The 12,218-nt window shown below is 41.6% G+C and overlaps 1 long non-coding RNA gene across 1 annotated transcript; it reads right to left on the bottom strand.

Annotated features, from left to right (window-relative positions):
• Positions 1-3,317: 3,317 nt before the first annotated feature.
• LOC136291662 (uncharacterized) lies at positions 3,318-10,849 on the bottom strand. The gene is made up of 3 exons (XR_010721645.1): positions 10,785-10,849; positions 4,582-4,711; positions 3,318-3,685 (listed from the first exon to the last, which is right to left on the bottom strand). It is a non-coding gene; the product is annotated as an uncharacterized lncRNA (long non-coding RNA).
• Between the last annotated feature and the right edge of the window lie 1,369 nt (positions 10,850-12,218).

The following is a 12,218-nucleotide window of genomic DNA, read 5'->3' as shown; positions in this document are numbered from 1 at the left end:
AAGCAGGTAAGTTATTCTTCTGGTGTCTTAAATTCTAGATAAAATTTGATTCTATCCATTTGTCTCCTGGCACATTCAGGCAGCAGTGGGTTCATCTACTTCAGTTTCCATCACTTAGAGCAAAATTTTCTCCTCTTGCAAAGAATTTAGGTGCTGCAAGGGCAGGAGAAGGGAAGGATTATGCTAAAGGGAATATACAAAGTTGTAAAGATTTTATTTTCATATTCATATAAGAGCATAAAACAAGCACTGGAAAATAACAGAATCTGAACCACAGCTGCTTTATATACATCCTGGTGGTGTTTCTCCTGTGAGAGTGGTCCTGATGTATTCCTCATCTGCTCCACAGATCATTTTAATTAAAGCATTAATGGATTTCAGGCTCTCAAAGCCAGAGTATCTATATCCAGCCTCTGTCAAAGTCTGTATCTTCACACACACGTGCTCCCATATGCTTTGTCCAGTCTCTCATTGAATTAATCAAACACGGCAGCTACTCCGAATGGCTTGTGTTAATCAGCTGCATCCATCAGGGTGCAGGCAGGGCTGGGGAGCCCTGCTGGGCCATGCCCCCTGTCCCGGGGGCAGCTCCCATCCATCCTCTTGTCACGGGTTTTGTAAAGAGCATATTATCCTATTCCATCCGGGTGGAGCAGAATTGCTTATCTTTGCCCAAATGGGTCAGTGTCACTTATCAGATGGTGGAGGGCTACTTATCTCTCTTCATTGTTTCACTACTTCCACGGGAATGTCTTCTGCTACTGGACCATTAAGAGCTCATCAATGACATTACACTTACAGTGCACTGTTGTAAGCTGCTCCACACAAGGAATAGGAGCCAAACCATCTTAACCTAGATAAAAAGGAGCCACAGTCCCACTAGGGATCCAGTTTTTTCCACCAGATCCCTGGAGGAAGACCGGACCCATCACACCATTACTGAACACCTTTTTTTTTTTCAACAAGACTATCTCTACTCCAACAGAACCACATCTGCCACTCCAGGAGGGCTGACTGTGGACTGCTTCCAACACCCTGACCAACAGGCTGTCAGGTTGTCTTTCTGACTGTCAGAGTTTTTCTAGGATTTCTTGTTTATTTATTTGCTTGCTTATTCTTCTGTACTACAACATCTGTGTTTTTATATCCCTAGTAAAGAACTGCTATACCTATTCCCAAAATCTTTGCCTGACAGCCTTTTAATTGCAAATTTATGATAATTTGGAAAAAGGGGGGAGGGGCTCACATTTTAAAGGAGACTCCAACCCTCCCTGGCAAATACCTGTCTATCTAAACCTAGGCACCTCTGCTGCCACCAGCCACCAACCCCTCTTTGTCACCAGCAGGAGATACAGCTGCAGGGCTGAGGCACTGAGCTGCCCAGCTTTGGTGTAATAATGGCAGGAATTTCACCTTTGCCAAGTCCAGAAAAGCGGGTTTCGTAGTTGTCAAAAAATACCCAGCTACTCTATCATGTTTCCCCGGCTGTCGTTCCAAGGAAGCTGTGTTTTCTCTCCAACCCTGAAATATCTCTTGCAGTGCTACAGGAAAACATGCTCAGATGATTATTTTCATATTTTTAAGTACATGGGAATCCTCACATTCTACATATCTTCCCCGTTTCCAACGCAATTGGATTTTGGTGGGTGATTCATATAACTGCGGCTTGAGCTTAACCCCTTTGAGTGCATCCATCATTTTGGGCAGGATCATAAGTAATGGTGCCTCTCAAAACCTAAATAACATACTCCAGTGAAACACTCATCTGTTATGTACATGTTTTCCATCCAAATAGCTTCACCTAATAGCTCATGAAAGCCTTTAGTAGAGGAAAATGATGAGATTAAACATGATGCTTTTTGATATACTTGCTCCTTTCCATCTCAGACGAACAGTATGGGCTAAAGCCATTCATTTTGTGTAAAGGGATCTCTATAATGCTTCATCTGCTAAACAATTTCATTAAAATCTCCATCCCTGGTAAAAATGAGGTGCAATTTAAAGCAGCCAGGGATTTTGGCTGCTCTTATCACTACAGGGGCGCAGCAAATCCATATTTATTCAGTCTAACATCAATGGGATGATCTATATGTCACAGGACCTCCCAGGATGTGACTCATGAGGCTGAACTCGTGAAGAACAAAGTGCTGTCCTCTCCTCTCCTCTCCTCTCCCCACTGCCATTTGTCACAGCATTTGCAAAATGCTGGTACCAGGCAAATACTGGCCAACAACAATTACGGCCACATAAATGAAAAACCATTTCAAACCAACAGGCCCGAGTCACCACCGAATCTCAAGCCCCATAACGTGGTTTGCTCTTTTGCAGACACTGGTTTAAGAAGGCTGGAGAAGAGATGAGGCAGCTTTCATCACACCAAGCAAATTAGGGAATACTTTTCCTGCCAAACTGAGAACGCGGAGGTGGAAATCTCTCTGCTGTGGTACGAACATCCGGAATTCTGGCACTACCAACATTTTCAGAGGTTGATTTGCTTTGAAAAAGTAGGCTAGAATGTTGTGCAAGGAAGATTCAGGAGGTGCTTGCTGATGGCTTTGAAGACAGTGTTAAATACTGTGACTTCCACACACAATATAGGAGTACACATGTAACCTTATCTCCAAAAATCATGGTGCGCTGTGCATACATGAGAAGTTAAATCTCACTTGACTGGGAAGATACTGCATCCTTCAGCTCATAAAGCAGTAGGAAATAATGTGTTCTGGGGAAAAAAAAGGAAATATATTTTGGAAACCCGACTGTCTGCCTCTCATAGAATGGGTTCAACATACACAGGTATTGGCCTCACGAGTGCCATGGGCAGGATTGCACAAACCAGAGGCATTTTTGGAGGCAAGACAGTTCACTCTCCCCTTGCAACACCCAATCACTCACACAGCCCTTTTAGGCAGCTCGTTGTCCTGGTGCTTTGTGTGCATAGCTTTGGCAGAAGCAGAGTGATCAGCTCCCCACGAGGAGGCTGCTGGATAGGGAAACCTGCTACAGCAGAGCAGCTGTGGCTCAGAGGAGGGAAAAAAGAGTTATAATCCCTTACAGGGTCTAGGGCTGTTCAAATATTCTCATACCATTGCTGAAGGGCCTGTTTTGAGGTTTGGTGAGTTTTTTTTTTTCCTTTCTCTCTGCATGGTTTCATCTCTGCTTCCTGAAGTGCACAGAAAGTTTTCCTGATGCCCACACAAACGTTTCCATGGCAAATATTTAAATACGGGAGCGGTATCCACATCAGTTAGTACAGCAAACCGTGCCCTCGTGAGGATGCACAGCACTTTAGAATCCAGCAAACAAAGTTTCAGCCAAGTTTTATAAAGGGTGGAAATGCCACAGCAGAACAAACAGTGGTTTCATTCTAATGAGTGACCTTAGCAGTAGGATTGAACCAAATCCTGCATCGGGCAGAGCTGCCTCAAGGAGAGCACCTACATCTTCAGCAGCACCCTGAGACTGAAGCAACCCTCTCCCATCCACCCACAGATGAAAGGGCTCTTTGATTTGAAATGCAACGTGGCTGCACAACTGAGCATTAATGACCCTGGAAAGCTTTTGAAGGTGCTGAAGAGAAATGATTCCGAACAGGGATTAGCAATGGAAGCTTCTGTATGTTTCCCAGTAGCTGAGTACAGCTGGTAAAAAGCAGGTTTGGAGGTTTGGAGCAGAGGGTTTATTTCTGAAAAAACAGAATAAGGAAGCCTTTAGAAAAGCTGAAAACACAATGACTGGAAAATCTTCTGAAGATACCGAAAATAACAGAGTTCAAGGAAAGGGGAACAAAAAGAGGGGTGCTATGGATTTCCACACCCATTTTCTTTTTTGAAACCCTCAATCTGGGGAGAAAAAAAAGCCTATTCTCAAGAAACAGTGTTCACCACTCTCCTGCCCTGATTTTTAAGATGCTGGCTGGAGGTCAGCATTAAGCAGGGCACTGTGACACCCAGCCAAAGGGTCGAATCAATTTTTTTCATTTCATGTAATGTGTGTAATATATTCTGACACAATTATCTATCTGCATCACTTCTGAAACATTATTTGACATAGTTCTCCTGTATTTATTATCTGTCTAGGAATCACTCTCTCTTTCTTCATACACATCACCTTGCAGAATGAGTTTCAGAATCAAATTCTGGTCTCAATATGGGTGTATTATTACTCTGTATAGAACAGAGACGCTGTCTGAGAATACAAGGGAGGCTCATACTGTAGTTGTACAATCTCCTTCATACCCATGCCTTTTGATCAGAAAAATGAAAAGACTTTTCTTATCCAAGTGCTCTTCAGCTGCTGACACCCTGACCAGCATTGAAAGGCACACCTATTTCCCTCAGATCCCGTGTCTTGAACCTATATCTGGGGTCTGACACTCCTAACACACACCTCTGTCACAAGGATGAGTGAGATCCCCAAAACACAGGGGATCTCAAACCCAGGTACATGTTCCTGGTCCTACATCAGGGAGTAAAGGCCTCGCAAAGCTCTTTCACTGAGCAGCATTTTCTCTCTTGTTTCTGAAAGCTTTCAGACTCAAATTCATCCTCCCCCCACCACCAGGCACCACAAGTTACCTACCTTAAAGCACACAGGCTGTGTGAAGTGAACAGTGAGCCAGGGAACACAGGACTGTGCAGCCATGAAGCAGATGATGTTCTGAAATCGGCTAATTCACGTTCCAAAATCCCCAGCCGCAGCTGAAGCTGCCCTGGAATGAGAAATGTTCTGCCAAAGGTCACAGAGCCACCAGAGATGCCTTTTTGCACCAGCCCCTGTGCCTGCATCCATGTGCCCAACTCCTCACTGGATCTTTTCTTCTGCTCTCCTTATTTTTAACCTCTTCCTGCCTTTGACCATTTTCTGCTTCATTCCATGAGCCACCACCCTGTCCCATTCCCCGTGGTTTGTGTGTCCAACTGAGGGACGAAAACACACCTAAAACATCAGGATCTTACACTCTAAATCAGGACAGTGTCTTCCAAGCTGTGTGGTGTATTTTCCCGTGGCGGATTTAGTTACATTCAGAAGATTGCTACACACGTTTAGAGTAATGCAGCTTTAGTAATGTCCCTTCCATTCAGTCCTCTTACTTTGCTTCCCACTCTGTTTTCCCTCAAGATGAAGGAAGGAAAATGTTTTGGGGATTGCTTTCCCCCTAGAAAAATCCAGACTCCACCTGCTTAATGTTTCTGTCATTTTTTGACAGATACTAAAGATAGCAGAATTTATGTCAAAGTTTAACAAGAATTCAAACTTTTTAATGTAAAAGAATCCCATACAAATGGAAGCCTATAGCATTAACCTTCAGTGCAGTAGGATTCCCACATTTTAAACACTGAATATTTCTGAAGGGGAGAAAGCTTTCCTCTCCGTGATCAGAACTCACAGAAATTGTTGAATCTACGGAAATGAAGCACGGGGCCACTAAAACACTTCATTACTCCTTCTGAGCACTGTTCAAACACCAGTATTTACCTCTGAGGCTGTAACAAAATTGCATGTTTCTGCCCTGGCAGGAGGAGCCTTCCAGAGTCAATATCCATATTACTGTGGGAAAACACATTTAATCTCCACATAAGCTCTCCGTAATTTTATTATTATCGTTATTTATAAGACAATACGCTGGGTAAATAGCAGCAGCAGCTCCATCTATGGGTGGTGTTAGCAGGAAGCTGCTTTCAGAGAGCAGCAGTTTGCAAGTCAGCCTTTTGAAAGTGAAGGTGCACTGAGCAGATCTGCTGAGCCCCTGAGAGTCACCCCTTGAGCCTCTTCCCTGGGCTCCACATGAGCCCGTGGGCTCAGCATCCAGTTGTGCCTTCTCTCCAGCTCACAGACATCATTTTTACTGAGTTCAATACTATCTCCAAGCAAGGACGGGCGGGCAATGTAGGCACTGCACAAACACAGAGCTGGAAGGAAACACACTTTCCAGAGGAGTATAAATTATCTAGACCAACAAACCTGGGAAAGAGCTGGAGGGAAGGCGGTGCCACCCAATTCATTCCCATAAATGTACAAAGGTGAAGTTTGCTATTGGCTTTACAGACTTCTTGAGAGAAAACACTGATGTATTGATTATTCCTGATGGTGATATCATATTAATAACATCCTTTCCCTCCAATTAAAGGCTTTCTATTGCAATAACACTGTAATCAAAAGTAACAAAGAAGAAAAAGGGATAGAAAATTAAGGCCAGCCTGCTTGGAATGTACAAGAAGATAAGCACTCATTATATCAATTTTACATAGTAGGAGTTATTAATTTGGAAATTCAATTGCTCAGGGGCTGTGTCATTAATAATCAGGTGATTATAATGAAGCAAATACTCTCACTTGTGGAGTTAGACAATGAAACAGCCCTAAAGTGGAAAAACTGAATTGTAACGTTTATATTTTCCTCAGATTTTTACAATAAAGTCAGTGCATGGACTAAATTTTGGTAGCAATTTCTTCTTTTATGTCTGTATCACATGTGCCTGTCTTTGCCTTTTATTATTACTTTAAAACTACATTAGAAAAAGGAGAGAGCAGAAAAAAAGCTGAACAATTTGATTAAGTAACAATTATATATTTTTGCTTTCAATGCCTTATTCTCTTTAAAATTAAGCTCTCCCATTAAGCTAGCAGTGCCCTGTCACTGCACTGCCTTAGAATAATAAAAACATGCAGCGAAGCCATATCTGCTTCATTATCTCACTTTCCAAAAAGCAACCCTGCTGGATCTAAAGAGCAGGTAAAACTTCAGCAGGGTTGGTCCCCACACCTTGAGGGATGAGGGATTTTTTTTTTGCTGTGGTGTCTCAGACCCTCTCTGCTTTGAAGACTCTTTATTTCTTTTCAGATGTGACAAAAAAGTTAGGAAGCTCCACAGCTTCAACGCACTTTCTAAATATGCCAGGTGGTGTAATAAAATAAAGAACCCATCATAAAAATCACTTAGGTTGGAAAAGACCCTCAAATCCTCAAGTCAAACCATAAATCTGACCCACCCCTACAGCCTTCCCTGCTTCTGGGTCCTTTGACAATATCTGCAACAGAAATAGGCTCAAGTTTTGATATCCCACAGTTTTATTCTCTATTGATACAGTGAAGGAACAGGAAATACACTTTTAAATTCCAGGTTAAAATGGATGAAATTTTAAACAAACAGTTGTTTTTCCTCACATATACAAGGGATTAAAAAAACTCCAAAACAACCTAATGAGGAAGCTGAAAGAGCAGTGCCCTGGGAAAAAGACAACTGCTGGATGTGAAAGTTTGAGAAAGAAAGATCTCAATACAGGTATTGTTTCATGGTTCTCTCCTAAAAATGTTACAGGAACTCTGAGAAGTTGTCTGCTGGAGAGAACAATTCATTTTCCTAGCAGCTGACCATTATTTAAGTTCACTGTGTTATTCCATTACCATATGGCAGGCAACCGAGGACACAGTGTAATAAAAATCAAAATAAAAAGGGGAGTTTCCAATGAAAATTTGAAAGAGAACATCAGATCATATAATCAACATGAAAACCTATTATATTTTATGTATTTAAATTATCGATACCTTTTATAAAAATTATAACCTTCATCTAGCTATGATTTGAACAAAACCAATTCAAAAAGCAAATATATTTATGATCCTTTATGATCACTATTGTCTGCTTCTTATGGAACGGGGACATATCCATCCAGTTTACAAATGCAAAACTTCGAGGAAAACCACTTCAAGAGCAAAGAGTCGAACTGCTAGATTCTTGACTCAATTCAGCCTACGTCTACTGAGAAAAGGGAAAAAAAGAGGGTGTCCCTCTAGTAAAATAACAACACTACCATAAAGATGCAGCCATCTGGTTTGGGTTGCTAGCTCTCTTTATGAATAAATCTAGCATAAACTTAACAGCTCAGCAGAAATTAAAATCTTGCACGAACAAAAAGGATTTGGATCATACCTCCAGACTTTTGCCAAATGACAAATGAACCAGTTTCTGAAGGCTGGGAGAGCAGAGGGAAACACATATGCTGAACAATCCCTGAGACAAAGGAAGCTAAACTCAGATTACTTCAATTTCCTGAAGGGTTTCAGCAAAGGTTATACAGGATTTCAAATCCAGAAAGTAAACGGGACAAGACCTGGCATTATTGCTGGCATTTCTAGCATTGACTAATTTGGGTATGTAAACACTGGGAAATATCTGCATAATTTCACTGTTTAAATCCATTGATGGAAGATGCATTGATGTTTTTGGTCAGTCCATTCGCCTTTAGTTCAGAAGTAAGGTTTAGTCAAATTCTGCTGAGAACTGCAAGGGAAAAATGGAGGAAGAACAGATGATTTGTGATTCTGCCGTCTATTGAAGATAGGTGATTTTTTTTTTTCCTACTCTCTCAAAGAAAAAGAGAAGACAATAATGCCTAGATCACACATCATTGGCACAGTGCCAAGGTTGTTTTTCAAGACTTTCTTTTGGTTTTTTTGGTTTGGTTTTGGGCCTTGAACATGTCACCATTGTGGCATAGTTCAGACACTCTTCATTCCCATTTGGGAGGTCACCCAAACACAAGAGAACTTTTGGAATAAGAGCTCCACAACCCGAAAACATATTTGTTTGTTACATTATCTGTAAAGGCAATAGCTCACAGCACATGAAAACAAAGGGGAACTAAAATTCCCTCCATGTTAAGGAAAAACAGGCAACCTTCCACTCCTTAATTAAAAAAAACAAACAAAAAAAACACCCAACAAAACCAAAATTCTGCCAAAGCCTATTACATAGGCAAAATGAGGCAAATTTTGTGAAGTTTGGAGATCAGTTGCATCAGTAAGGCAGAGTTCATTGTCTTTCCAGCTCATAGTTTAAAAAGGTAATTTTTATGATTTCCTTTGATTTCTGTAGATTGTCCCTTTTACTGTCAGAGCCTATTGGAAATTTTGCTGATGAGATAATTGTAGATTGAAAATTTGAAACTTGATTAAAAACTGCCCACTGGATTTCAAGAGCAGAAACACAAGAAACACTCAATTGTCTTGCTGGAATTCATCTAATTTGAGGGGGAATATTTTGTATAAAAACTGTACCAACTGGACTCAGGATATTCTGTTGGGTTCAGACAAAGAAATTTCCTTTTAAGCTATGAGAGTCTGGACTGGAGGAAAAGCCCAAAAGAAAGGGCATCTGAAAAAATATAATTTTCAGGCTTTTTGTTACCATCCAAACCACCCTGTATTATGTGCGTTTTCAGGGCACGAAGGAGATCATGCATTTTTGTTTCTGGAATGAAAAAAAAAAAATCCCCCCCAAAAAATTGAAGTAATCCCCAACACTTTCAGCTCTAATTTGTCAGATTATCTTGGCACAAAGTAGATAACAAATCACAACCCAGAAGTTCTTTTTCACTTAAGATGCCTCTTCTGAAGGGTTCTTTCCTTCTGATTAAAGATCTGAATCTTTAAATTGCCCTGATTACGAAGTGCCAAACAACCCAGGGCACCGGAGCATTTTCAAGAAGTTCATCAGCACAGGCACAAACCCTGCAGGGGGCTGAAGGACGTGACAAAGGCACGGGGCAGGGGTGGCTGCCAGCAAAACCCAGCCAAGGCAGTGCCCATTTTACCTCCCACAGGCAGCATCTTCAGCTAAAAGAGCTCAAATTTGGGTGAATCCACCTTTAGCTTTAAATCACACAGCCTCTTCCCAGGGGAGCTCATCCCTGTGCCGCTGCCTGTGGGCTCTGTGCAAGCTGCATTTTGCGAGGCAGGTCCGACACTGGTGGCAACAAAGCCAATAAATCCATCTTCCTTCAAACAGCATTTTTGGAAAAATGAAGAGAGGCTGTTTCTGCTGTCTGAAGCCTCCTGTCCATGAGCCTGAGCTTTCCCCTTCAGCTGGCTCTCGAGCAGCAGGAATGCAAGCAGGAATCATATTGTGAACAGTCTGACTGCTGCAAGGCTGCTCTGCGTGTTTTCACGTAAAAAATACAAATTAGCGTGCGATTCTTCTATAGATAATGGAAGCAAATTGCCTGGAAGAAATCCTGCAGCTACCCACTTTACAATTTAGTTAAGACAAACATTTCTTTCCAGTCAGAAACCACACAGTGATTTTTTTTGACAAAGGTGACTGTGAAACTGCTGAAGTCTGTACAAGGAAAAACTGGTACCAAGGAAAACAAACACACATTTAGAGAAGGAACCCTTATTTTACAGCTATATAAATTATGGAGTCTCATTATCTGGGCTTAACTGTTGTAATACTTCTGACATCACTGTAACACTTGAAGAAGCCCTCTTTTATGAAGGAAAGAACCAAAATAATTTCAGACCCTGAAACAAAATTAAAATCCTTTTCCGAGCAAAGTTCCCTTTGAACAAAAAGGAGAACAAAAAACTCCACAAACCTTCTCAAAGATTCTGTTTCTGCCAGCCTGGCTTATAGGAAAGGCCTTCAAACACATCAGCCAGGCACAGACAGCAGAGGGGAAGCAAAGATTAAGAAGGCCCTGGTGAGTTTGCTTCCAGATCCCAGCGGGAAAACCACAGCACAGTCAGGACATTGTGTGCACAGCCACAAAACCTTGTACATCTAGTTTTTGATCAGGTAAGTTTACTCTGAGTTCAGACCATTTGAGCCACACATAGAAGACTAAGAAGAAAATAAGCAAAGTATTTTTAAAAAAGCAAAACAAACCAACAAGCCCCAAAATCGTAAAAAACCCCTCTCAAGCTAGTTTCATATTTTCACAAATGACTATCCTACTAATAAATACATTTTTTAAAGGGAGAGTTAGAGTAAACATTACCAACCTTCATCTCTCTATGTGCTGAATCACATATTCCATTTTTTTTACATTTCATTTCATAGTGCAGATCTACGAGGGAAAATTGGTTAACACAATCTGTTTTACAGACGCAAAGAGGAAAAGGGATTACAGTTTGCTTTCGCATTAGCAACCATCTGAGCACAAGCACATTAGTATAACTCTATTCCATTAGAACCTAAACCCATCCCCTCCTGTCTCCTGCCCCCAGGAAAGGGAAAAACATTCAGGCTGTGCTCCTTTCTCCAGCACACCCTGCCAGCCTTGCCTGTGCAACAAGGAAAAGAATAATGACACAACTGGGCTTTCTCTGCACTGACAAGTGACATCTTGGGTTTAAAATGCTGCAGAATATTATCCCCAGGCTTCACCAGTCCCTGGTCTTTTGCATTTCACACACCTCACTTCCCATACCTACACTTGGAGCAGGATCCCAAAGGGATGTGTGTCGTTGTAGGACAGGAAAGAAAGATGAGAGACTCCAAATATTTCAGAAGGCAAAGAGCATAGAAAAAAAAGGCTTTATTGTCTATTTCTTAGTACCTTTTATAAGGTGTTCTGATACAGACTTAATATGATTGGTGAATAGGAACGACAACTCTCTAATACCATTTGTGAAACTAGAGAAACAGCAAAACACCACCTAGGGAAAGATTGTTTTGAGAAAGGTAAGCTGTTTGTCCAGATTGTTTTGAGAAGAAGCTTTCTTGAGAAATTTTTCCTTGGGAAAATGTTAGCAGCTGCTAGCAGGCTAAAATCTCTCAGACCCAGAAATATCAGGCCCAGAGATAGATGTGAGCTGTGAGCTGTTAAAACTGAACCTAATTTTTGGATGAAGGTCAGTGTCTACTTACAGGCTGTGTTTCAGCTGGAGATACAGATGTATTTCAAATAAAGAGCTGATCAGCATGTCAGGCCGGGCTTACATCAGTCTCAGGGCTCATCCACGTAAAGTTCAGTGTGTTAGCAGGGGCCAATGATAGCACAGTAAAGATGAAATCCCCCCTGCCCAAGAAAAGCAACATCAGTTTCACTAAACCAGGAAAAAACCCCTGTCTTTTTCATTTACCTGATTCCCTTTGGTTTCTTCTCAGTTTTGAGACACTGTGGCTGAAGTTTATACATCACGTCACATCGCTTCATCTCAGGGAACCTGAGAGCAAGAGTGAACATTAGGGAGTTTATGCATTTACTCATGCATCTGCAAAGCACTGAAAAACTGCACAATTATTTAGATGTACACAGGCAGAGGGGTTAACTTTTACTATTCTTCTCCTGTGCACTAGCCCCATGGAAATCTCCAGCAAATTACAGGCATGGGCATGGACACACACCAGCACGAAAAACAGGCTGAAACCTCAGAAATCAGTGTAAACCAGAGGCTCTGAACACAACTGGTCAGCACCAAGAGCCAGAGGTG

Source organism: Chamaea fasciata, unplaced genomic scaffold (genome assembly GCF_029207755.1).
Source record: "Chamaea fasciata isolate MVZ Bird 193981 ecotype frontalis unplaced genomic scaffold, bChaFas1.0.hap1 SCAF_7, whole genome shotgun sequence".
Classification (NCBI taxonomy): Eukaryota; Metazoa; Chordata; class Aves; order Passeriformes; family Sylviidae; genus Chamaea; species Chamaea fasciata.
This window is presented reverse-complemented; position numbering and strand designations above follow the sequence as displayed.